This window comes from Ambystoma mexicanum, chromosome 9 (genome assembly GCF_040938575.1).
Source record: "Ambystoma mexicanum isolate Mex_15411 chromosome 9, UKY_AmexF1_1, whole genome shotgun sequence".
Lineage (NCBI taxonomy): Eukaryota > Metazoa > Chordata > Amphibia > Caudata > Ambystomatidae > Ambystoma > Ambystoma mexicanum.
This window is the reverse complement of record NC_090931.1, coordinates 1,325,388,468-1,325,414,008: the sequence shown is the minus strand read 5'-3', so window position 1 is coordinate 1,325,414,008 and position 25,541 is coordinate 1,325,388,468. Positions and strand designations below refer to the sequence as shown.

The window sequence follows — 25,541 nt, the reverse complement described above, 5'->3', positions numbered from 1 at the left end:
AGGACAAGCCTTTAGTGAGGAAAAAAGCGATTCACCCTAGTTCCTCGAGGTCGGAAACAGTACCTTATTCAAGTGAAGAAGAGCTGGTGTCACGGCAGTTGTTCCTGGTAGTTCCTGCAGACTCGCGGTTCCTGTGACTTCAGTCGTGGGGACAAGAAGGAGGACCTCTGGAGCGATCTGCACTACCCAGGGATGAGGTCAGCAACAGCAAAAGCAACGGTGAATAAAAGGTGCGCTCCTTTAAACTCGGAAAGGCTCTTCAGATGGCTATCCAGACCACTACAGCTGTGTGCAGCGATTTCGACCAGGAAGAGGATCCTCTGCCTGTGGAAGATGAGCTGGTTAATCCCATCAGGCTCAAGGGAAGAAGTCTCCGGACTGGATCTTCTCTTGTCATCAAAGGGTAGATGGCTCAGGACTGCAGCAGGGCTCCACCGGGACTCGGTAGTTGCAGCAGCCGTATTCTTCTCCGCTTCTCTTCGGTTCCTTGCAGTTCCAGTGGCGACTCTGCCTTCTAGCCCAATAGTCCTGCCTTTTATGCGAAAATCCCCCATTCACACTGTCAATCACAAAGCAGGGGGGGTTGTCCGGCCCGGACAACCACCCCAGCCAATCACGACAAAGTGCAACTTGGGTTTCCAAGGATACCCTGTGCAGGGGGTGACTACACCCCTCCCTCACATTCAGCCCCCCTAGACCCCCAAGCGCTAAGAGGAGGGCTTCTTGAGAGAAGCCCGCCAAAAGACAGTGAACAAAGATGGCAAACCTGGTTTGCCACGCAAAGTAAAACACAAGAAGGACTTTAACAAAAAGAAATGGCGAATAAACCCGACCGGAGCCAAAAGAAAGTATTTGGTCAAGTGGGTTTATGTTCAAGGCTACTATGATAGCCAGGAACGGTATCACGTTTATATAATCTAATCGTGGTAGAAAAGTTAGGGTAGATACCACTGCCACCAGCCAAGTCTAAATGTTAAAAGAGAAAAACAAATCTCAGAGAGGCACAGACAAAAATGGATAGGAGTTAACCCTTTTCAGTACTCCATGTAAGATGGGGTGTACTGGGTCTGTAGTTTTAAATGACTATGTAAAGTAAATGGCAACTTTACCTGTTTTCTCGGGGACAGTTGTCGGCCCCAGAAAAATGGAGTCAGTGGGAAGTCTCAAAGACAACCCTGTGTCACTGCACTGAAGGTGCTGTGTAACACACATAAAAAGTGGTGTTCATGGAGTGGTGTCCTCCAGAGCCCACAATCACACAAACAGTAGAAATACTCATGGCAAAACACCTGTAAGAGTGGGAAAAAGGCTCACACCAAGTGGAAAAAATAAATCCCTGAAATCCAGCTAAGCTGCTGAGGGACTCACTAGGTGAGGGAAATTAGCCATAGAATGAGAATTCTCCCTAATACAACCCAACCGCAAGAAGTATCACCGACTCCCCTCCAGAAGAGCTACTAAATGCGCTCACGTAATAAACGCCCAAGCAGCTGGGCTGACACAGCGCGCACACAGGGGCTGACACCAAACTCAAACGCTGGCCACTGGATCTCTGTGGGCCCCCCTGCCACGTACCACGCTTAATTAACCCAGCACCTGCTTATAGTGGTGTGGCCCACATCCTGAGGAGTAGAAGACGTTAACTGTTGCTTATGCCAACAACTGTGAGGAAATCAATTGACGCTATTCAACAGGCGAGCAAAATAGGTCTGGCATAAAGAAAGGAACACACACTAAGGAAAGATCAGGGGATGTGGCTTGGTCCCGCTGCCACACTAAGGTCCACTTCACAGGGCAGAAAATGACTTCCCCAGATGGTGGGATAACCAACCAGTAAAAGTTTTACTTACAACTTTATCTTGGGAGAACATTGTCTTGTTTGTGCATTTTCGTCTGCAGTGGATATTAAGTTAACAGTGTGGAAGTTTGAATAACAACCTTCATTGTAGTTTTGGCATGAAAGACCAAGGACGAGGATTGTCCCCTTGGCATTGAGTTAGCATCTTGGACAATCTATCAAGAAGAAGATAACTTCCTTAAAAAAGGGTACTTCAGCACCACAACACCAGCTAGAAAGTGGTGCATTCACGACGCAGAAAGGCTAGCTAGATGCGCCCTCTAACTGATGACCTGAAACATTGGATGTCGTGGTGAATCCTCCTGGCCCCAACTAAACCTTTTGCCTGGGGGGCACCCACAATGGAACCCTGTTGGCCGGATCGGCAATACTGATCTGCCCCTAGCACAGGACGGCCACTCTGTGGTTCACCCTGCTGGGCCCGCTCCTCCCCCTGGGTGAGTGCCTTCTGAGGCAGAGATCGCACCAACGGCACACCTGTTATAGCCCCGGGGCCTCTACCAGATTGGCCCTCCCTACCTAGCCTCTCACCAGGCGCCCAATTTACGCAATTACTTATTGTCCAACGCCAGGCATCTGAGCATGTCCCCCCACCAAGGGCAAAGGGAAGCCCACCATAATGGACTTGTTTGCAGGACACAGAAAGGCTGTCACCAACCATCAACCTATGAGCACAGACCAACCAGCTCTGCTGGGACCCACTAGTGACACACAAGACAATCTGGTTCTAGCAGCTATAGCCTCCCTGCGAACCTCTCTGCAGACCAAAATTAACGAGGTCAAGGTGGATGTGCAAATACTTCGAGAGAAGAGGTAGAGTCAAAGGCTACTCTAACCTGAGGCATGACATAGGGTCACGGAATTGCAGCAGAGCTAGGTGGTTAATAGCTCAGAAAAACAGATCACCTTGGGATACAGAAAAGTCAACAAAAGGGGTTTATTTAGACTAACACAGAACACATATTTACAGAAAGTGCCGTAGCACAGGAGATATGCAACGTTAAGCACATTATGGTTTGCCAACACCTTGACAAATATTTTGTAATCGATGTTGATCAACAAAAGGAGAAATGACTTATCGTAATGCTCGTTCTAAGGAACCTTCTCCCGCAGATTCCTCATCTGATAGATATTCCCTCTAGTACTGCTGCTTCGGAAAATTTTCAACAGGGGATCGTAGTGGACCCTGACCCGGCCGTCTTGCTCGGCATCTGGTTGTCGGCTCCGGACATGACGTCAGGCGTAATATAAATACCACCTCACTACGCAATTCCCCCTTTCCCTCTCCCGAGCACCACACGATGCATAGAAAAACAGAACACAAAACGGGCTAATGTGCCCTAAAAAAAAAAAAAAAGAAGTATAGACCACCGAAGGAGGAACAATTGAACAAACACTACAAGTAGCGTTAGAAAAATATATATATTTTTTCTTAAAAACCTGTGGCAGGAAGACAAAAAATAAACACAGAGGACCAAATGATTGACCGATTGACTCTGTGGATCTCCTCAGTCGGCAGGTCCAGAAGCAATGATGATATCAGCAGAGAGGGTTGCAATACCAAAAAAGCATTTGCAGTGCAGACACACCACGTGTAAAGGCAAAATGGAAATCACACAGTACAATTTTTGTCAGCCCGGGATTAAGAAAGTGTGCAGGCATTGAATCACAACATAAGAGATACATTTCTATGTTCCCTAAAGCATGCATAAGAAAGACGGTATGGAAAGAACATTTTATAACCAAATATGAGTACATAACAAGAAAATCTGTCAGCCGTTTTGGTGCTTGGCCTCTATCAATAAAGAGTTTCTTTAACTGACAATAACAATTAGCAATACAAGCACAGGGTGATGGTAGCATTCCAAAGTTGGGAATGCTATGGAGGTGAGATGTAAGCTACAAGCCTTTTGTACAAGTGATGCTGCATTAACTGCTTAACAGCTGCTGTTTAGAAATGCTTACTTCGAGGCATACGTACAGTGTAATTAGGACAATCTCAGTCTACCCAATGCACAGTATGCAGAAGAAATGTACATAACTGAAGACCAGTCACCCACCACTTCAAAAACATATACATTTTCTTTTGAACAGCAAAAACAAGAAACATCTCGGTGACCTAAAAAAAAAAGTCCAGAATACATACATTACTGCACCTTTGCATGTCTGTGTACTAGATGCATGATTTAAAACATAAGGTGGAAAAAAGGACCCAACAAAGAAGGATTGAATGTGATAAAAAACAGAATAACTCATGCAGGAAAACAGGCATAAGTTGAAACAAGGCGCATGCCTCAGGCTTACGCTGGTCAGACTATGTTACAATATTATTTTAAAATAGCTGCATCACATACCAGCCATCATTACACGCAAAACCTCACTATGAAAGTATACCAACATGACTTGAAGGCTTTGGCAATTTTATTACTCCAGTTTTCAAAACTCTGATCTTTAAATGCCAAAATCAAACCCAGGTCTCACTAAGCATTCATGGGGCATGAAAGGCTATTTCAGTTATTTCATTTTTCTTCCATTGCCTTTGCTCTGGATGATAGTCCTCAAAAGGGTACAGAGAGCACTTTTAATGTTGGTAACCAAAACAAAATAGATACCATCTGAACCATTCATTTAGAAGGGTTTGTGCCAGGTCTAACATATTGACAGCACAATGCACTTGCTTGTAAGAACTACTTGCTGCTCTCTAACTCTTCAGCTCTTGTTGAAGGCCTACAACCTGAAGGACGAGCCTTAAATACATAGCCACCAACTGACCCCATTACAAAGAGGGATACCTTCAACCAGCCCTAACTTTTTACTCAAAATTACTGCATGCTGGGACATGTAGGCCCATACTTAAAATGTAAACCATAAAACATGCATGACCAGTGCTGTTAATTGAAAACCCAGGAATGCAAGATGGCAACCTCCTAGCCCCCAATATTTTCCCCCAAATTCACGCACATTTCACAACCGTCATAGAACATGTTTGATGGGAAATGTCTTTAAATTCACTTTTCACTAATTTTACACTAACACAACAGTGGCGAGTATTGCCCAAATTACTTTCTGGTAATCTTCATTACTCCAAGTTCACGTCTTACTTCTATGAGGGATTGCTGGCACTGGACTGACCCTTACGTAGCAGGCACCACCTTCTAACACACAGCTCCATTCTCTTCCTGTATACAGCATGCCGAAACTTAGTTCAGTCCATATGGCCCGGGCGCGAGAGGGGCAACTTACATGAGGAAGACATGGACTTGATGAAAGTAAGGGTATTACTTCCTCCTCCCATCTTCCTCACGTAAGTGTTGCATAATTGAGGATGTTAACGAGCAAGAGGAAGCTCTATCATACACAGAAATATCCATGCACAAACATTGAGACACACTAAAATATTGCCTAAAAGCAGATTGCAGAATTACAGTGCAAACAGTGCCTTCAGAGCCATGACTAATTGGCATTTATTTATGTCAGGCAAAAGCTGAGCAGGAGAACAAGGTAGCTGCTCGACTGATCTCCTTCAATGGAACACCCTTCACTTCTGTCCAAGAAGCTGCAATCGCCCAAGAAGATCTCCCTTGAATTAGAGGAGGCATGGCAAGCTCAAGGGACATATGAAACCCTCCAGCATCCATCGGCTGATGGCAGCGACAGAAAGCCTATACCCCTTCTGACCTGGACCAAAGGAGACCAGCAAGGAATCGCAAGAGTGGAAATCCAAGGGGCTCTTTAGGTAGATTGTTTAAAAAAAAAATTTAAAAATGTATTTGTCAATGGTTCATAAAAGAACCTTTACAAAAAGAATCTGATTAAAAAGAAAAGATACCATAACATTCAATTCATATTCAGTATATAAGTGAAGCATATTTGAATACATATGTAAAAAAACAATTGTCATAACACAATAAAAGAAGAACACTTAAAAGGAGCACATAGTTCCCATTTACAGTAAGTGATTTTCCAATTCATTTCCTATGTGCTTTAAAAGCCAGACCACAGCAAAAATTAAAGGCCAATGGGTTCCGTTCATCATTCTAGCCAAAAGAGCATCTAAACAATCTTCAAATTCAATGTTAACAAATTTCACTAACAAGTTGGTTCTCACAGTTTTAAAATGAGGATATATCAGTAATAAGTGTTTTAGCGTTTCTACAGATTCGTTACAAGGTTGGAAACGACACTTAAGGATGACCTCGTCACCCTTCGTCTTATTCCAATAACCAATCCTTTCCCTTGTGTGATATAGATTAAATTTAAACCGCATTTAGTGGTTTCTAGTGTGGTTACATGGGAAAGACTTGAGATGCCTATATCAGGGAATTCTTTTCTGAATAAATCTGGCATATTCAGTATAGGATTTATACTTTTTTACTTCTTCTAGAGTGTTACACCAGTCAGACTCAAATAGTTTCTTCTTTGCAAAACCGGGTCTTAAGCTCAAATCATTGAGTGTCACATTTGCATCGGCTAAGGTGACTACATTTCTCGCTGGTGCAGTTTAATGGATGGAACAGTGTTCATCGACAGGTTAGTTCTCAGATCCTGATAAAGACAGTTGGAGGGAGGATTGCACATTTTGACATAGTTAGACAATTGTCTCCATTTCCTTCTAGTAGAAAGCGAAATGAGGCCCAGCTCATATCTTATGATACTATTCGGCAATGCCAATGGAAAATGCATTGCAGATTTCAGGAGCTGTCCTTGTAATTAATCTAAATATTTATTCATATTCAATAGACATATATCCAAAGAATAAAGGAGCACCCTTTCACCTTTAAATTAAAGAAATCAAGTAAAGGTACCAAGGAATATTTGCAACATTTCCCAAAGATTATTTTTAATTGCGAAAGTAAGGGTCTTGCCCTTAAATTTAATTGGTCCGCCCAATGCTTAAGCGAATTCTTGTGAGAAATATAATATCCTAAGTAGATGGTGTCAGTCAACTTCAGTATAGGTGTATTTAGTATTTGCCAGTGATATTGTTTCGACTTATTCTTTAATCCAAATGTCATAATAGCTGCTTTAATTGGGTTTGGACCAAGATTGTGATCTCTTGCAAATTGTTCAAATAGGTTCACTTTAATTTGCAGCCAAACTGGGGTAGGGTCAAAGATGAGAATATCATCGGCAAAGGCCAACCATTGTAGCCGTAAAACACTGAGTTTGACCGAAAATAGGTTGTCCCCTCTCCAAACTTTGTCCAAATCAGCCATATAAAGATTAAAAAAGATAGCAGCAAGGTTACAAGCCTGTTTCAGGCCAAGAGATATTTTTATTTGGTCAATTATCTTCCATTCAGCTGTAATCCTTAATCTATACGAAGTACCAGTATGGAGTTGAACCAGCCAATATATTAGTTGAGATGGAATTCCCAATTTTACCAGCTTATGTCAAAGGATATTTCGGACCACAGTGTCGAAAGTAGCAGGCATATCAGTGCTATATACATTGGCCATGCATTTTTGCGATTAGCTCCAGATAGTAAATGTGCCATGATGGTGGCGTAAAGAGTGGTATTCATGGCTTTTCTAAAACCAGTTTGGAATTTCGAATAAAGGCCATGTTGGTCAATACACAATTCAAGTTCATGTAAGAGCAAAATGGCGAAGATTTTAGCTTCAGTGTTTATTAATGATATAGGCCGGTAGTTCTCAGGTAGAGCAGGATCTCCTTTTTTGAAAATAGGAATGTTGGAAGTTACCCAAGACTGGGAAATCGTACCAGTAGGAACAATCACATCAAACTTCGATTTCAAAACGCTCGCCCATAAGAAGGGGTCCGTCTTAAAAACACAGGGTGGTATTCCATCAGAACCAGCAGATTTAGAGAATGTTAATTTACCAATAGCCCATTTTATGTCACAATGTGACCATTGATAGTGTTCCAACTGTCCATAACACACAGGACGAAATATGAGACTTTTGAATCTAGCAGGGAGTTAAAACTTTGAAAAAATATATTTACACCAAGTTGTTGCAGTGATGGAATTACAGGATGGAACTGTATTACTATGTTTTGAACTTTTAATAGCTTGCCAGATTGTCCTTGTGTCATGTTTACATATTGCTTTAATTAGTACACTGTTCAAATTATTGTAATTCAATATTCACGCCCCTCATCTTGTTTTTATATTTCAACAGAATCTGTTTTCGCAGTATATGATAATTAAATGTATAGAGTTTATTTAATTTCAAGTTCCTCAAATCCCTATTTTTTTTCCCTATTTAGTATTTTACATGCAGGATCAAAATGATGAAGGTGGGTGGAGCCATTTCCACTAAGTTTGGATCGAAAGTATAGCAATTACTTATTGATTGCTTTGGTGCAAATGGCTTCCTTTTGAATAGGCGACATATAGTGCTTTATAGTATTGCTTATAATATTATCAGAAACATATTGTGCAAATTGCTTGCATAGTCCAGGGTTCGATCGTAGTGATATAGTAGCACGCTGTAGCTCATGGAAAGTAAGTGCCTGAACAGCGTCCAACATTGAAAAATCCAATTGCAGACACATTGATAAACTAGCATGGTCCACATAAGTTATAGGATGAATGATCAATGGGCTTGCTAAAAGGCTGATGGTATGGGATAAACATATATAATTAATCATTGACGTTTTAGCCCCACAGCTCCAAGTATGTTGAGGTCCTTCAGGATCATATTCAACAAAATCTATGTCCCAGTCATTAAAGGAACAAGTTACTTACCTGTAACAGTTGTTCTCTCAGCATGGGTCTGGCATGGATTCACATGCTCATGAATATTCCCCGTCAGGCTGGGAATCCTTGGTAAAGAAAAAATCAGTATCAGTTTCGTTTCTGATCTGTCTTTCTTAGTAGTAACCAATCACTGATCTCTGGGTCATACTGCCCCCAGCCAATGACTGCCCTCTCTCTAAGCCCCGCCTCTGGCAGCCATCCTCAGATTTGGTAGGACGCAAAGTGGCAGTATGACCAAGTGAAGAGCCGCAGAGGGGTAGGTGGGAGGGTTCGCATGTGAATCCATGCCAGACCCATGCTGGAGAACAACAGTTACAGGTAAGTAACTTGTTCCTTCTCCAGCATGGGGTCTGGCATGGATTCACATGCTCATGAATATAAGAATACATAGCAGTATACAAATGCACAACCACGGGAGGTGGCAACAGGCTCAACATTAAGCAATACAACAACTCAACATTAAGCATCTCTTATCTCCTCACCAGGCTCACCTTAAGCGAACAGGTTGCGCAGCACTGCTTGGCCGACCCTGGAGTCCCGATCGACGCAGTAGAATCTTGTGAAGGTGTGCGTCGACCTCCACGTAGCAGCCCTGCAGATGTTCAGCAGGGGCACACCAGACAGGAACGCCGTGGTAGCAGCGATCGCTCTGGTCGAATGGGCTATCGGACGGCCGGGCAGCGGTCGGTTTGCCAACCGGTGACAGTGCATGATGCAGCCGGAGAGCCATCTGGAAATGGAAGTCTTCAAGAGAGCCTTCCCTTGATTCACAGACGCAAAGTTCACAAACAGTTGTGACGTCTTCCGAAAACTCTTCGTGCGGTCTTCAGCCCTCTAGCTACATCCAGCGAGTGCAAAGTCCTCTCGGCCGGCGTCGAAGGCGACGGGAAGAAAACTGGTAACACCAAGGGCTCGTTGAGGTGGAAGTCCGACGGCACCTTGGGCATGAAGGAGGGGTGCGTCCTCAGCACCACCCTCGTGTCATGAAAAGTCAAGTATGGAGGCTTGCAAGATAGGGCCTGGATCTCTCCCACTCATCGTGCGGAGGTGATGGCCACGAGGAACGCTGTCTTCCACGACAGGAACTTCAAAGGCGCCGAATGCATAGGCTCGAATGGGGTCCCCATGAGCCTGGTCAGCACCACATTAAGCTCCCACGCCGGGGCAGGAGCCTTCACCGGCGGGAACGATCGGAACAGTCCCTTCATAAATTCCTTCACCAGGCGATGAGACCACAAGGACGCCCGTCCCGTAGTCCTGGTGTATCGGGAGATGGCAACCAGATGTATTTTGAGGCATGAACCAGACCAGCTTTGGCCAGCGACAGTAGGTACGGCAGTACTTGAGGGGCCATAATCCGCAGAGGGTTAATCTTCTGTGCACAGCACCAGACAGAGAACCTCTTCCACTTGTGTCCGTAGCACTTGAGAGTTGAGGACGCCCTGGCTTTTGCAAGAACCTCTCTGCAGTCAGCCGGGATATCGTACCCTCCAAACTCTAGTGCTGCAGGAGCCAGGCCTGCAAGTTCAGCGACTGTGGGTCGTGATGGAGAATGGCGCCTCCTTCTCTGGAGAGAAGATCCACGTCCGCCGGCAGCTTGACTGGTGGGGACGTTGACAAGTCCAGAAGGTCTGGGAACCAGATTTGCCTCGGCCACGCCGGTGCGACGAGGATCATTCTGCACCTGGACTTCTTGAGCCGGTTGATGAGGCGCAACGGCAACGGAGGGAACGCGTATAGAAACAGGCCGTCCCAGGGGAACGAAAAAGCATCGCCATGCTCCTCGGCTGCGGGAACCTGCTGGCGAACCTCTGGCACTTGGAGTTCGTCGCCGTCGCGAAAAGGTCAATCCGGGGTTTGCCCCATCGTCGAAAGAGCCGATCCACCTGGTCCTGACGTAGTTCCCACTTGTGGCACGAGCGCAGCTCCCTGCTGAGTGAGTCGGCGATAGTGTTTTTTATTCCTGCCAAGTGGAAGGGAACCAGGAACATCCCCTGGGCGACGGCCCAGTGCCACAGATCCTGGGCCTCCTTGGATAGGGATGGGGATCTGGTGCCCCCCTGCTTCCGTATGTAGAACATCGTGGTGGTGTTGTCAGTGAAGATCCTCACCACTTTGTCCTTGAGGGACGGAAGGAAAGACTTGAGCACCCAGAACACTGCTCGGAGCTCCAGAATGTTGATGTGGAGAGACCTCTCCTCCGGGAGCCAAAGGCCTCTTGCGTGGAGATCTCCGGTGTGGGCCCCCCAACCCTCCAGAGAGGCTTCCGTCGTCACCGTCTCCTGAAACGCCGGGGTTTGAAAGTCCGTGCCTGTAGTGAGGTGAGCACGGGTACCCCACCATAGGATCACCCGACGGAACTCCTCGTCGAGAGGGATCCTGTCCTCGAAGCAGCTCTTCGCCTGAAACCAGCGGGCATCGAGGAACTCCTGTAGAGGACGCATCCGAAGTCTGCAAAGGGGTACCAGATAGATGCATGAGGACATCATCCCGAGGAGGGACTTGATGGACCTCACCCTGGCCACGTCCGTGGCTAGCAGGCGCCGCACCTTGCCCAGGATGGTCTTCGTTCTCTCCTCTGACGGTGAGGCCAATTGCCCCACCGTATCGAGCTTCGCTCCCAGAAACAGCGCTACTTGCAACGGAACCAGGTGGGATTTGGGGTAGTTGATGGCGAACCCCAGTTCCGTGAGCAGCCGGACGGCCCTCGCTGTGTGTTCGATGGCGAGTTCTCTTGTCCTTGCCCGGATTAGCCAGTCGTCCAGGTAGGGGTAGACGTGGATCCCCTGCAGGCGCAGCCGCGCTGCCACTGGTGCCAGGCACTTGGTGAATAACCTGGGTGCCGACTTTAATCCGAAGGGTAGGGATCTGAATTGGTAGTGGCGTCCTTGAACCACGAACCTGAGAAACTTCCTGTGCCCTTTTAGAATGGGGATGTGGAAGTAAGAATCCTCCAGGTCCAACGACGATAGGAAGTCGCCCTCCTCCAGCTGTCCCAGCATGTGCTGGAGGGTGACCATCCTGAATTTATGCGCCTTGATGTATTTGTTGAACCGACGCAGGTCCAGGATGGGGCGCCAACCGCCTGTCTTCTTTCTGACGAGGAAGTACCTTGAGTACACTCCGGAGCCCCGGAGCCTCCGGGGGACGAGCTCGATGGCACCTTTCTTGAGCATCGCCCTTACCTGCAACAGCAGTTGAGGGATGTGATTCTCCTTCCTGCCACGGGAGGAATGCGAGGGCACTTCATTTGGAATTCCAGCAAGTGCCCGTTGGCCAGGGTGTCCAGCACCCAACGGTCGGATATGGACTCCCACACGCTGACAAACTTCGTCAGCCGGCCTCCCGCCCGACGACACGGGTCAGTCTTGCTTGGAGGCGGCCTTGCCGCCTTGGCCTCCTTGGCGACGACGGCGGGATCCCCCTTGCTTGCCGCGACCTCTGTAGGCCTCCTGGGAAGAGGAGCAGGCCGCCTGGCGGTAAGTGGAAGAGCCACCGCTGGATCCTTTGGAGGCACCCTGTCTGCCTCCGGAGCTCCGAAAGGGCCGTGGTCGTTGGAGTACCCCTAGGACCCGGGCCGTCTCCGAGTCGGTCTTGATGGCCTGGAGAGACTCGTCCACACCCTTACCAAAAAGGTTGTTGCCGTCGAACGGCATGTCCAACACCCTGGTCTGGACGTCCTGGCGAAAGTCTGTCGCCTTGAGCCATCCTCGTCGTCGGAGGCAAACTCTGTTGCCCAATTGGCGAAATCCGGTATCGGCAATGTCCGTTGCCACCGTTATGGCGTGATCCGACGCCACCTCGCCTTCCTGCAGAATTTCTAGGGCCTCCGGCCCTCTTGTCGTCAGGTAGAAAGTCTAGCAGGGGAGCTATCTTGAACCAGAGCTCCCTGTCGTAGCGGGCCATGATCGCTAAGGCATTGGCCGCCTTAATCGTCGTCGTCACCACCAAGATGACTCGTCGTCCCATGAGTCCAACTTCTTGCCCTCGCTGTCTGGCGGGCAAGTGGAAGTTGAAGCCGCCGCACCTGCTGCATTCTTCTTAGCCGCTGCCGAGACAACAAAGTCCGGCGTGGGCTGGGCGCTGAGGCACAAGGGGGCGGCATCAGGGAGTCGGTACTTCTTCTCACACCTGTCCATCTTGGCGGGTGTCGTGGAAGGGTTCTTGAGGACAGCAAGCCCCTCGTCCCAGATGCCGTCGAGCAAAGGCACCGCGAGGACCGTCAGGGCAGAGCTGGAAGAGCTCGGATGCCCTGGTTATCATGGCGTGAAAGGAGCCAATTTCGTCGGCTGGAGAAGCCCGAGGGGGGTGGAGAGGGGTGATGACGGGATGTCCGCTGTGTCATCACCGCCGTTGTCCTCCATCCCCGTCGCTGTATCCGTCGCCGTATCCTCTCTAGGGTCCGGCGAGGGGGATGAGGGGTCCACAGGCCTCGTGGGCACAAAGGGCGGAGAGGGGTGGACTCTCCTCCGCTTGTTCGGAGGGCTTCCCGACGGGCCCGGTTCTGGATCCTCCATCGGGGTGTGTGGTAATCTCGTCCTTATCTCGGTACATAAGGATTGGATCGCCAACAAAATGGCCGCCGAGCTATCCTGGGGCTCGGGTAATGGCTGTGACGGATGGGATGGGATGGGCGCTCCACTGGGCCCTCTTCGTCGCCATCATCGCTATCTTCGATCACGTCAGCGGGGACCACCCCCTGGGATCGAAACTTCTCGAACCTCTCATTGAGGCCTATGATCCGCTCGTTGAGGCCATTCTCGGTTTCCACCAGCTCCTCCTCAGAGGCTGATTCCGAGTCTGTAATGGCCACCGCCCCCCCCCTCTTTTTCCGCCAGGGGACTTCACAGGGGTCTTAACGATGGGCTGGAAAGAGGATTCCCTCTGCGGTGGCAGGGATACTCTGGGCCCAGAGGCCGATTCCACTGGCGTAGTCTCAGCCGGCTTCACCAGGGTCGCAGCGACCACTTCGATAGAGGCTTTTGCCGGCTGGATAAAGCCCTCACCACCTTAGGTGCGTCCAGGGCCTTCGCCTTGGGTGGAGGGTCAGCGCTTCGCTCTCCCTTCGAGATCGACCGGGGCCGCTCCAGCAGCTTACCCGGGTTCTCAGACTTCCTCTTCCCCGAACCAGAGCGCTGGCACGTGGTGCCGGGGAAGTCGCGCCCTGCCTGGCAGCCGAAGAGCCCGACCTTTCGGCGCTCCCGGTGCCCGTGGACTCGCGGTGCTTGGCCTTCTGTTGGGCCCCCCGTCGCCGGGCGCCCTCACAGGACTTAGAAGCCCGCTCAAACTTTTTCTTTGCCTTCTCACCTGCTGTGCCCTTCTCCAGCCAGGCGGCGAGGCGGGAACGACGATCTTGTTTCGTCCGTTCCAAAAGGTTCTTGCAGAATGCACAGTCCTTCTCCACGTGCGTCTTGTCCTCATGAAGGCAGTAGAGACATCGCGAATGCTCATCCTCCTTGAAAACGTTTTGTAATTCGGGCAGCACCTGAACAGCTTGGATCCGGGCGTCGAGCTTCCCTTGTCCTGGGCCATGTCCGTTGAGGTAGGCCACAGATCTTCCGGAATCCTCCAAGAAGCGTGAACTCGACGAAAACTTCACCCTTGAGGGGCGTAGAAGAATTCCTAAACGGGTCCCCGTTATCGGAAGTAGAAACGGTGGAGCTTGAGGCTCGATTAAACCGAAAAAATGAGAAAATCTCCTGAAAAAGCACGAAAACGCAGCAAAAACTCGAGAGCTAAAGCATTAGGACTCCCAACACTTGAGCGTGCGGTAAAAATCTGAGGATGGCTGCCAGAGGCGGGGCTTAGGGAGAGGGCAGTCATTGGCTGGGGGCAATATGACCCAGAGATCAGTGATTGGTTACTACTAAGAAAGACAGATCAGAAACAAAACTGATACTGATTTTTTATTTACCGAGGATTCCCAGCCTGACGACGGGGAATATTCATGAGCATGTGAATCCATGCCAGACCCCATGCTGGAGAAATAAGTGTTCCACAATCTGCCTCTCCTCTTAGATAAATTCGATACGCTGCTTGCCGGGTAATCTACAATTGCCTGGTTACAAAAAGAGTTAAAGTCTCCACCGATTATAGTTTCACAATAGCCCTGTTGAACGAAGAGGGTTTCAAGACCATTATCTATTTCGTTGAACATATGTTCAATCGAAGTAACCGCTGGATTTCAGTATACATTTATCAGCAGAATATGTCTCAATTTCCTATTCTGCAAATTCAACAATACGACCAGGATATTCCCAGATTCCCAGACAAGTTGCAAGTGGCATACAATATTATTGTTTACGGCAATCACCAGTCCACCAGATGGACTGCCCCCATTAATTCTGGTCGCAAGTGAGCAATAGGTACTGAAAACCTCAAGAATCAATAAGTCAATTTTCATAGTTTCCTGTATCAACATAATACAGGGATAGTGACCTGCCATTAAGGTACTAAACCAACTCCAAAGGTTTTGGAAACCACAAGAATTCCATGAGATGATACTAAACTAGTTGCCTTCAGAATCAACGGTTCCACCCATACCATATCCATGTTGTTACCAGCTAATTCCAATAATTGGGTAAGTGCTTGATTCTGGTAGTTTGTGTTGGCTTTAGATTCTGACATACTGTCCACATTAGAAACTTTCACTGGTAATGAGCAAGATCTGAATTCTTGTGCACTGATTTCATTGGCGAACGTAAATAAGGAAATACCTTGTTCTTTAATCTCTGCTCTACATGACCAAATATATTACTGAATCGAATCAGATGGCAGATAACATATCATTCTCTAGTTATGTCTGGCCAATGAGACCCTTGTAAGGTCCGAAGTCGTCGAGTTCATTATTTGTGGAATACGAGAGAGTAAACCAAGGAAATATGGACGATTGATGCAAGCATTTCCAAGGAGTGCTGCCTTCAAGCCCAATGATATGAGCTTCTTTTAGAACTGGTTGAGGATTCGCTAATGTAGTAGGAATTGGGCACTCAGTAGGAAGGGTATCATTCAGTACCATACCAGTATTCAAATTCACTTGTGAGGAATTTAGGTTCATCAAGGATGGTAAGGATAGTTTAGCACAGGATTTAGCTGCTAGTTCTTTAATTACAGTTTGGGAGGTGATCGATCCCTGCTCTAGGACCTTTCTCAACATTCCCAATATATGCGAGCGAGGATCAGTGTTTTTAACGATCTGTCCAACAGTATTACAATCCTTGGAAACTCCCACCCCATGTAAAAGGATTTCATGAGCCTCATTAGTAGTTGAACGCCTCTCATAGAAGTTCCTTGGAGACAATTTAAAAATTATCAATAGCTTGCTTGACCTCACCCGATAAATTCTGTACTTTACTGGCACCATTCACTATGATAAAGTCCCTATGCTTAGGAGGAGAGATAGGGTCAGAATCGCGATGGTTCGCCTGAGATGCCTCAAGATAGGATTTGCCTTTCAACAGCATATTATGTGCTTGTGAGATTCCAATCGACATGGGCACATCAGGCAGAAGTTTATTGGGAGGTGTCAATTCAGCAGTGGCACAGCTCCTTCCATTAATTGGAAATTGGTAAGTAAGCGTTTAAGTTTCTTTGCAATTTGGCACTTGATATAACCAAAACAGGATTGACCCTTGTGGGCTCAGTCGTGCCCTTAGGCCCTTTAATGGTAGGTGAAGATGGAGGTACATCCAGCGGGGCTTTAGGGGCAGGGGTTATTGTTTTGTTGATAGCAGTTTTTTGTGGTGGGTGCACAGTGAGTTTTGTATCTGATGGTAACAAGACTGCTCGACTCTCAATCGAAAGTTGGGCCACATCTATAGGGTCTTCATCAGTAGCTCCTGATCGATTCTCCGTGGGAGCGACTTTGGGACAGTTGGAATTGTTAATGGTCGGATTGTTGGCATCGTTTCGTTTTTCTGTGTTAACAACGAGCAGTGCTTCTTTTTGTCTTTTGGCCATACGTTTAATAGCACGTAAATTAATTTTTTAGTACGGCGTGACAAAGACCGCACTCTCCTGCGTCTCTCTCGGAGAGAACTGATCTTTTTCAATCTGCTCCATTACTTTTAACAATGCAGTCGGGCTATCAGGATGTTCCAAATCTTGCGTAGAGAAGATGCTTATTTTATCATCAGCAATTGGGATATTATGTTTTCGTTCCTCTATCGCGGCCCTCAGGGCTTTTAATTCCACATTAGTGCAGCATAAGCAATTTTTGACATCTTTAGAGATGAGTTCAGAGTCAGCGGCGCATAAGGGAGTAGTAGTTGTATTGACATGAACATAAAAAGCAATCTGCATATTTTTTCACAGGTTACTAACAGCGAAGGGGAATTTAGAGCATTGGAGGGCACTCGTTTAGGGATCATAAATGATTCCCACACTAGTATGAATCCCTCAATTCTGTCAAATTTTTAGAGAAGTTGTGCCATAGAGCCCTTAATTTCTCTTAGTTACAAGTGTGATAGATCGTGGCCTTTATTTAACAGATCAAGAATCCTAATTATCACCGGAGAGGTTGGAGGTCCATTCTCTTCAGAGTCATCGGTAGAGAGGGCCCTTGCAGGAGAGTCCTGCAGAGTGTAATTTATTGGAGGCTGGGTTAGTTCAGTTGAGTAGCAAAATTGTTCCGGAATAGTTTCTTTGGTAATGTCCCCATTTGTACAGCAGTTCTTATCTTGCTCATATGATACATATTGCGATTGCATTGAGGAGAGGCCGAAGCCAAAGAAAGTAGTTGGCTTCAACTCCTTCTCCATTGCCATTGACATGTCTATCTAAATTTGCCGTTGTTTCAATCCCCGATTTAAAGACCCCACTCACCGTTGGCTTAGCAGTCATAGATAACAAAGTTGTTTTTTTTAATCATCCCAACAATAAATTGCATCCATACATGAATCATCTTCCCTCGGCGGGGAACACGGATCGGGTAGCATACCGAAGTTAACCCCAACCAGGTTCCTGATCGAGGAAAAATGCACAGTAGATGGTTTGTTTTGTTATTCGTGCGAGGTTCTCGGGGCATTAGCTCTCCATAGGATGCATTCCCTGAACATACAGTTGAATCAATATTATTACATGTTAAACCTAGCAGAGTTGCATCAATGCAGCGACCACTACGTAATCCACTAGCCATCAGTTGACAAAAGTTCCCAGAGCAAATGCAGGTGGTAAACAGTTAACGAAAGTTACAAACTTCGTACGAGAGGCAATAGCTAGTTACTTAAAAGGTTTTTTTAATTAGCCTTAAATAAAGTATAAGCAAGGTCCCCTGCTCACCCTCTCAGCCAAACAGCTCAACAGCACAGTTGTAGCTCACTTGAATGCGCGCGCGGAATGCGCTGCATCCATTGCTGAAATACACTTCCTGATGGTTTGGGGGGCGTGTTTAGCTCACGCAATGGGTTATGGTTGGTGAAGTCTGTGAAAAAGTCAGACAGCAGCATTTCGCTTCTTTGAAATCAACAGCACTTCTCCTTGTGCATATATGTCCTTGGAAGTAGAACATGGAGGAGCAAAACCGCATTCACAGCATAGATTTTTCCACAGCTCAACAGCACACTTGTAGCTCACTTGAATGCGTAGATTTTTTGAATAGGTAGATTTTTACGCATTGACTCACAACAATAGGGTGGAATGAAATACCATCAGAGTCTAGGAAAGGGGGGATGCATGGAACAATGAAGCAACCTTGGGGCTAATGGAAGAGGGGGATCCTAAAAATCAACCCAGAATTTGAAAATACAGCATAATATTCTGAAAACAAGACACCAAAAAGCTCATCCAATCTACAGGTGATAGTAATGACCTAGAGGAAGACACTTTTACGGTGAGTAATTAAGGGAAACTTCAGCTAAAAGTGTGAATTTCTGAATCGTCTAATGAACAGAACTTTTACAGGTAGGAGGGAGATCCTGCAAGAATTATTGAAAAGGCTAGAGGCATAGGGCTCGATGGAGCCAATGCCTCCCCCAGGGTTTACTAGCAGCTCTGATGTCAGCAAGTTGAGCTCTAGGGGAAGAGATAACCAGTCCAAAAGAAAACCCATCTCTTAAAAATCCCAAATCTTCAAAGTATCACAAGAGTAGAGCGAGGATATATTCGTCACGCCACTTGAACAAGAAGACTAATGTCTGTCGTACACCTTAAGGGTAGATGGCTTATGCCCACCGTGCAAGAGCACAAACATTTCTGGAGAAGTACCCTTTCAAGTCAACCCCTCCTGCTCACTCTGCAGAATTGACGATTTCATCACAGAAGGGCTATTTGGTGTAGACTGGGCCATCAAGGAGGAGACAGGAGCACTGGAAGGACCACAGAGGAAAAGAGGGCAGATGAAGCACTAGGGGGAAAACCAAGATTTCCTTTTCCAAAAGGGAATTACAAGCAGAACCGGAAAACACGCCCACTGATCATCTTGGACAGAAACTGTGGAATCAGAGGGAAGGGAGGAAAAGGGGTACAATAATCTCTTTGGCCAGGGAATCCATAGGGCATTCCACCTCAAGCTGCACTCTTCCTATGATAGGAGCAAATTCTCATCAGTCGAGTGTTAGGCCATGAGGCCTTCAAGTCCATCCAGGAATGCCCCATGCAACTGCAAATCTTCAGGAAAAAAAACATAAGTTTCAGTGAAAACTCCCGTGACGAGGAAAATACCATGCATAAGGAGTTTGCCTGAAGAGAACAAGTTACTCTCTTACCTGGTAACGTTCTTTCGATGGGATGGTCCGACGACGTATTCCATATCTATGACAGCAATCACCACAGCTGTGCTGCTTCGGAAAATTTTCGGCGTCTGCGTCGATGCGCCGTCCTCGAGGACCTCCTCCGACGGCCGACGTCACCCGATGTGATAAGTAGGATGCACGATGCCCGTAGCTTCAGTTGTAGTTTTTTCCCAGAACGTGTGCCACCAGTCTTCTGCCAGTCTGACACACAAAGCCTTGCGGAAACGGAAGCTGCAATCGCATAAGAAATTCTGTAGCGGGGAAGGTAGGGAGGGAGCGATATCGAATACGTCGTCGGACCATCCCATCGAAAGAACGTTACCAGGTAAGAGAGTAACTTGTTCTTCGAGGGGATTGGGCCCTCCGACGTATTCCATATCTATGACAGGCTCCCAAAGCAGTACCAATGCAAGGAGGTGGGAAAAGAATTTAGAAAACAGAAAATGAGCATGCCCAATCAAATTGCGGAGTAAAGGACCGCCTTGCCAAAGGCCAGATCCTGCCCCCGGATGGAATCGACGGAATAGTGACGTACAAAAGTATGTACCGAAGCCCAGGAGGCTGCATCACAGATGTTTCGAATAGGAACAGCCCTCTGCAGTGCAGTAGAGGCAGCCATACCCCTGGTAGAATGGGTCCGTAAGCCGACCGGTGGGTCCTTACCCGCCAAGCGGTAACACTCAGAGATAGCCAAAATAATCCAGCGAGAAAGTCTGTTTCGTCACAGCCTGTCCCAAACGCTTTCCAGCGTAACCAGTAAAGAGCCAATCGTCCACTCTGACCCGGGACATGCGTGAAATATAAAAGCTTAACGCTCTCCTAGGATCAAGCCTATGGGGCCTCTCCTCTTCCTTACCAGGATGTGGAGAAGGATAAAATGCCAGAAGAACAACCTTCTGGCCTAAATGAAATTCCGATACCACCTTCGGAAGAAAAGAAGGACAAACTCTAAGGACAACCCTGTCCTTATGAAACACAGTGAAGGGTGGCTTAACTGAAAGTGCCTGTAACTCACTCACTCTGCAAGCAGAAGAGACCGCAACCAAAAATACAGTTTTCAGAGTTAACAGTGTCAAAGGGCATGAATGCAAAGGCTCAAACAGAGCACCTATCAGAAACTTGAGAACAAGGTTCATATCCCACCCGGGCACCTGGAAAGGTGATGGAGGGCCAACAAACAAATGAGGGACTCCAAGCGGAAAAATATGCACGGTTGTGCTTGGGAGAAACAGTTATATATATAAAGCAACTAGGAGACCGAGGTATAGGAACTTGTTTAGGTGAACAGGCAAGACCAGACCATGAATAGCACAGGTGGTCAAGAATACAAATGAATTGATACAGACCACATCACAAAATAGGACATGAAAACATTAAATTCACATCCTAAATTTAATAGAACATTTTTCTTTTATTTAATAAAGTATCTCATAAGAATTGTAAAAACTCCTAATGTTTCATGTAACATTGAAGGAATAAAATGTAATCCATGAAAGAAATTAGTTCATGAATGTCCAAAGAATTACTCCGAACAATGTGCAACACAACCAGACCAATACAATTCACCAATCACTCCATTCATACTCAAACTCATACACATCTAAAATTCACACCTCAAATACAATGGTGGACCACACAAAAAAATACATTAACACAAATGGGCTAATTGCACAAGATATTGTAGCACCATATTCAAATTCCAGTCAGTGGCAAGCACTGAATTACTAGAAGGAATGTCCTGGAATTAGGAACGTTCAAGAGTCATATTAATTGACAATTGGGGCCACACCAAGATTGGACCACTTAGAAAACCGACATGTTTCTTGGTGATGGAGGGAACATTAGTGAGCCCTTTCAGAAACTGAAAAATTAAAGGAATTTTAAAATAGGAACACTCTTCAGACGAGTGCTTAAATATTGACAGCACCGCCAGGTAACCTTTAATGGTACCCACTTGAAGGCCCCTGTGGGCCAAAGAAAGCAAAAAAGACAGAATCATGGGAATTTCACATGCAAAAGGATCCACATTCTGAACCCTGCACCAGTCGCAGAATTTTCTCCAATGGCAACGTTACAGGGAATTTGTTGCGGGCCTTCTGCCCGAAAGCAACACCTCCATCACGTCTTCAGTGAGGTCCCAATCCTTATACCTCAACCTTTCAGAAACCAAGTGTGAAGGTTGAGGGACCTGACCTCGGGATGGAGAACCTGACCCGCCTCCCGTGAGAGCAGATTGTCTCGGTAGGTAAGACGACGTGGAGAACAGATGGACAAGTCGAGAAGGTCCGGGTACCACGTCCTCCGGGCCCACGCCAGAGCAATGAGGATCATCCAGGAACCGATCATCCAGGAACCGAACCTCCGTAACCTCCGCAGTATGTTAAGTGACTTCAATTCAGCACTCCAACTAAGTCAATGCCTAGTCTGGGATGCCTAAGGGAAGCCCTTATTTATATTTTTTTATGACAAGTTCATAGATCTGGATGATAAACCCTTGTATAACGCCCCTCTCTTTGAATCCCCCTGACCTCACTGAGCCAAGAAGTAGGTTTGTTTTGCAAATTAAACAATATATATCACACTTTTATAAATAAATTATTTGATAGCACCCTTATGAATATGACGGTGATCAACAAGGGATAATATTACACTAGCACACTTTTTTAATCACTTAGGAGTTGATATAGGAAGGATAAGGTAGCTGAGAATACTTTATGGTTTCAAGGAAATGCAATGATGGAAAAGAATGCAGCACATAAATAAACTTATATGGTTTCAACAAGAGATAATATGATCACTTTTTCCCTTGTGGCAATTCACTCCCCCCTATGCAATATGGAGAGATGGAAGGTGAGCACACAGTTTTCAGGATGACAATCACAATACAATACAAATTCTAGTTCCCCCCCTAGCAAGCTTGGAGCAACCAGTATGCTTTTAAAACATGCAAAAATACTTTAAATGTGATATACAATGAAGTGAAAATATGCTAAAAATGATTTTAATTCCCTATAGGAGATTCAGGGTAGGTGACCGCTACTTTGAATTAGTTCAGGACAACACTATCAGTGATTCATGAGTGATTATCAGGTTGAAAACTGAGTTCAGCAGTTGCAAGCAAAAGGACACTTATATTTTGACAGGTGGAGAAAATTGAGTCAAATTGCAATTCGCGGCACTTTTTCCGAGTGTGTCGAGCGCGATTACGGAAAAACTATAAGGAGTAGAAAGTCGGTTTTGGGCTTGTTGGAAAGCTTAGATTCTTAGCTTTAAGATGATAGTTAAAAGATACAGACGATTTAGTGGAGGTAGATTCTCAGAAATAAAGTAAGATTCAAATGACAAATGACACTTTCACAGGTTTGAAATTACAGAATGGACACACAATTTCTATGCAGTTCTAAATAGGTGGAAATGGTTTGAATTAGATTATTTTAAACTAAGAGATTGGTTTTGCACAGCACTGGCTGGATACTCACTCCCAATTTTGGAAGGAATGGGCCTCGTCACAGATCTAGTCAACAGGTTTAGCTGCGGTTCTCTCTGCTCTGCTGGTCTGGATCTCTGGTTCTGGTAAAAGTTCTGGCACTGCACAGCGGTCTGGTCTGGGTCTGGTCTGCGGTTGGGATACAGCCCTGCTTTCTGGGTCTGGTACTGGCACCGCGGTCTGGTCTGGGTCTCTGGTTCCGACAAAAGTTCTAGCCAGAAGCGAACAGCACAGCCCGGCTGTTGAATAGTTTGGTTATGTTGCTGGATTCTGAAGCCTCTGAAGGATTCAGCTTGCGGACGAGGCCTCTCTGCTACAAGTTCTGAAGTCTGGATTCTAAGTTCTGGTCTCTGGATCTGTCTGGATTTGAAGTCTGGAGTCTCCCATCAAAGTGCTTCGCAAGAAAGTGGAAAGTGAATATCCCTACCTGGGTCTCAGTGGCTCTTTTTATGTCTTTTGAAAGTGGGTGGGAAGGCTGACTTTCTATGCCCAACCCTCTGAGGATCCTGATAGGCTATAGGATTCTTTGTCGCCTGACTGGGGAACTGAATTGTGAGTCATCCGGCATCATTTTTATGGCAAAAAAACAATAGAATGAGGAAAGCACACCCTATCTTCTGTGTGATTTATTGTGGAAAATTTTCGTGTTTTTTAACTCTTATACTAAACAGTTTTTTCTGGGTGCCGGGGAGAAAAGATATGACTCTGGTATCTAAAAGTCAAGAAAGACTAAAAGAAAAATGTAGTTCCCATTGGTAATAGGAACTCCCGTCCCCTGCACACCATTCAAATATGGAAAAATAGTTTTCCAAACAAATCTCAGTATTGTTTCGTGATTTTTGAATAGTTATTCTGTCATGCAATCTCAAAGACGGTTTTTTTATCCACATTCAACCTCAACGTGTTTCTACATTATGATTTACAATTCAATCCACAGTTTTTACACTTTTCAAATAATTTGATATTTAATAAATTTTTCAATTTATACTCAAAATATATCTAACATAAATTTGTTATTTACTTTTGAGTTCACTTTACTCAAATAACTTTAGTTATGCAAGTAACAAAACAAAAATTAGTTGTTTTCACCAATGCCACAAAATTAAAAAGGTAGCTCAACGCGTTTCGAGAGATTTGACTCTCTTCTTCAGGAGCACTAACACTATTTTCTTCAGACTCTAATCTCTCATTTTCTGATTCTTCATGATAATGTCCAAACAATGATATAATGATTTTAGAAAGCGAACTTCATCCCTCTTTAGTAAACGAACACTCCTTCGTCAGTTTCCGTTGCAACTATTCCATTGTGAAATGATGGAAACGTCATCCTTCTAAGTTTCCCAATTCGTTTTTGATTATCTGTAAGCGATAGGATATGTTTTTGTGTTACTTAATGTCCTTAGTATTGTCAAATGCTGTGTAATTATACTTCAAACTGTGTAATATCCAATCATACCTGTGTGTTCCTATCGGAACGGATGACACCTCTTCCCAGATTTCAAATGCCAGTTATGTTTCTTAACACAATTCCGACTTGGTATTCTGCAGAATGTTCAATCGACTTCACGGTGCTTATACCTCTCTCTTCGTGTATAACCGTTTCCTCCCTGTGTTATAACCATAATTTACGTCAATACATTATCTAGCTTGCCCGTATTTACATGTGTTGCAAAAAATAATTAATTTAAGGAACTTCCTCTGTTTACCTGAACCAGTAGCAAAATGCCGCCGTGAACGTTCCTTTACTCAACACTCCTATTCTCTCCTTTCGCTGTGTCTCCGTGAGTGTCTCTATCTGTTGAGGATGTTCACTGTTAGTATTGTTTAAACACCTTGTCCATTTAGCACTTAATAAGTCTAAATTTCGATACCGAATCATTTTAATTTTACCTGAACTGACTGTTCCACTGTCCCCGCACTGCTTCTTCTTGTTTCCAAGTTAGCCCGGTTGCCTGGCAACTAGTACCTTTGTACTCATGTGATCATGTCACCTGATTCTTTGGAATTATGGGAATCGTAGTTTACATTTTTTCATGGGATGCGAGTTAAAGCTCAAATGTGGTAAAAGGTGAGCGTTATGGGAGAAATAAGCGTTCTAAGTGCGTGTATAGACTATTTCCGTTGAGTTTTACTCAAGACCCATGATACTAGGGTCGTGAAGATCTATGATCCTGTTCCTTATTGTCATTAGTATTTACGTGATCTACTCACATGATTCTAAGGAATTACGGGAATCATAGTTTTTGAAGTTCAACCTTTTTCTTTTTTCTTATATGGGATTCGACCCTTTGACTTAAATAACTGAACGTTATATGCAGGGTGACCGTACTTGCATTAATTATGTCTGTGGAATATTACCCGACAAGAATGGTCGTGTTTGTACGTAATAGTGCATTATGGAACTCGAAGTCCCTATGAGTAGTTCTCTTTTCTACCTGTGTTGCAGAGTCTCTTCCCCCAGGTGCATTTATTGTAACATTAGTTGATAATTTTACCTTTTCTCCCCAATGTTCCGGATCATTTTTCCATCAGATCACAATGTAATTTACATTTTTGTTACTCCTCTTTTCAAACACATTTATCTATTTCTCCGACTTTTTGTAGTACCGCCCCCATTTCTAGTTGTAATTTATAGGGCTGCTCAATGCCCTAATCTTGTACATCTTTTTCATAAAAATGAGCTTAAGTTGTATTCCTCATTCATTCCTTTCGGTTGCAGGGCATCTAACTTGTGAATCCAGA

The 25,541-nt window shown here is 45.5% G+C and overlaps 1 protein-coding gene across 35 annotated transcripts in view; it reads right to left on the bottom strand.

Moving 5' to 3' along the window:
* Nucleotides 1-25,541, bottom strand: part of CLASP1 (cytoplasmic linker associated protein 1) — a 2,584,612-nt gene that overhangs the window by 619,794 nt on the left and 1,939,277 nt on the right. The gene's annotated exons all lie outside the window — the stretch shown is intronic.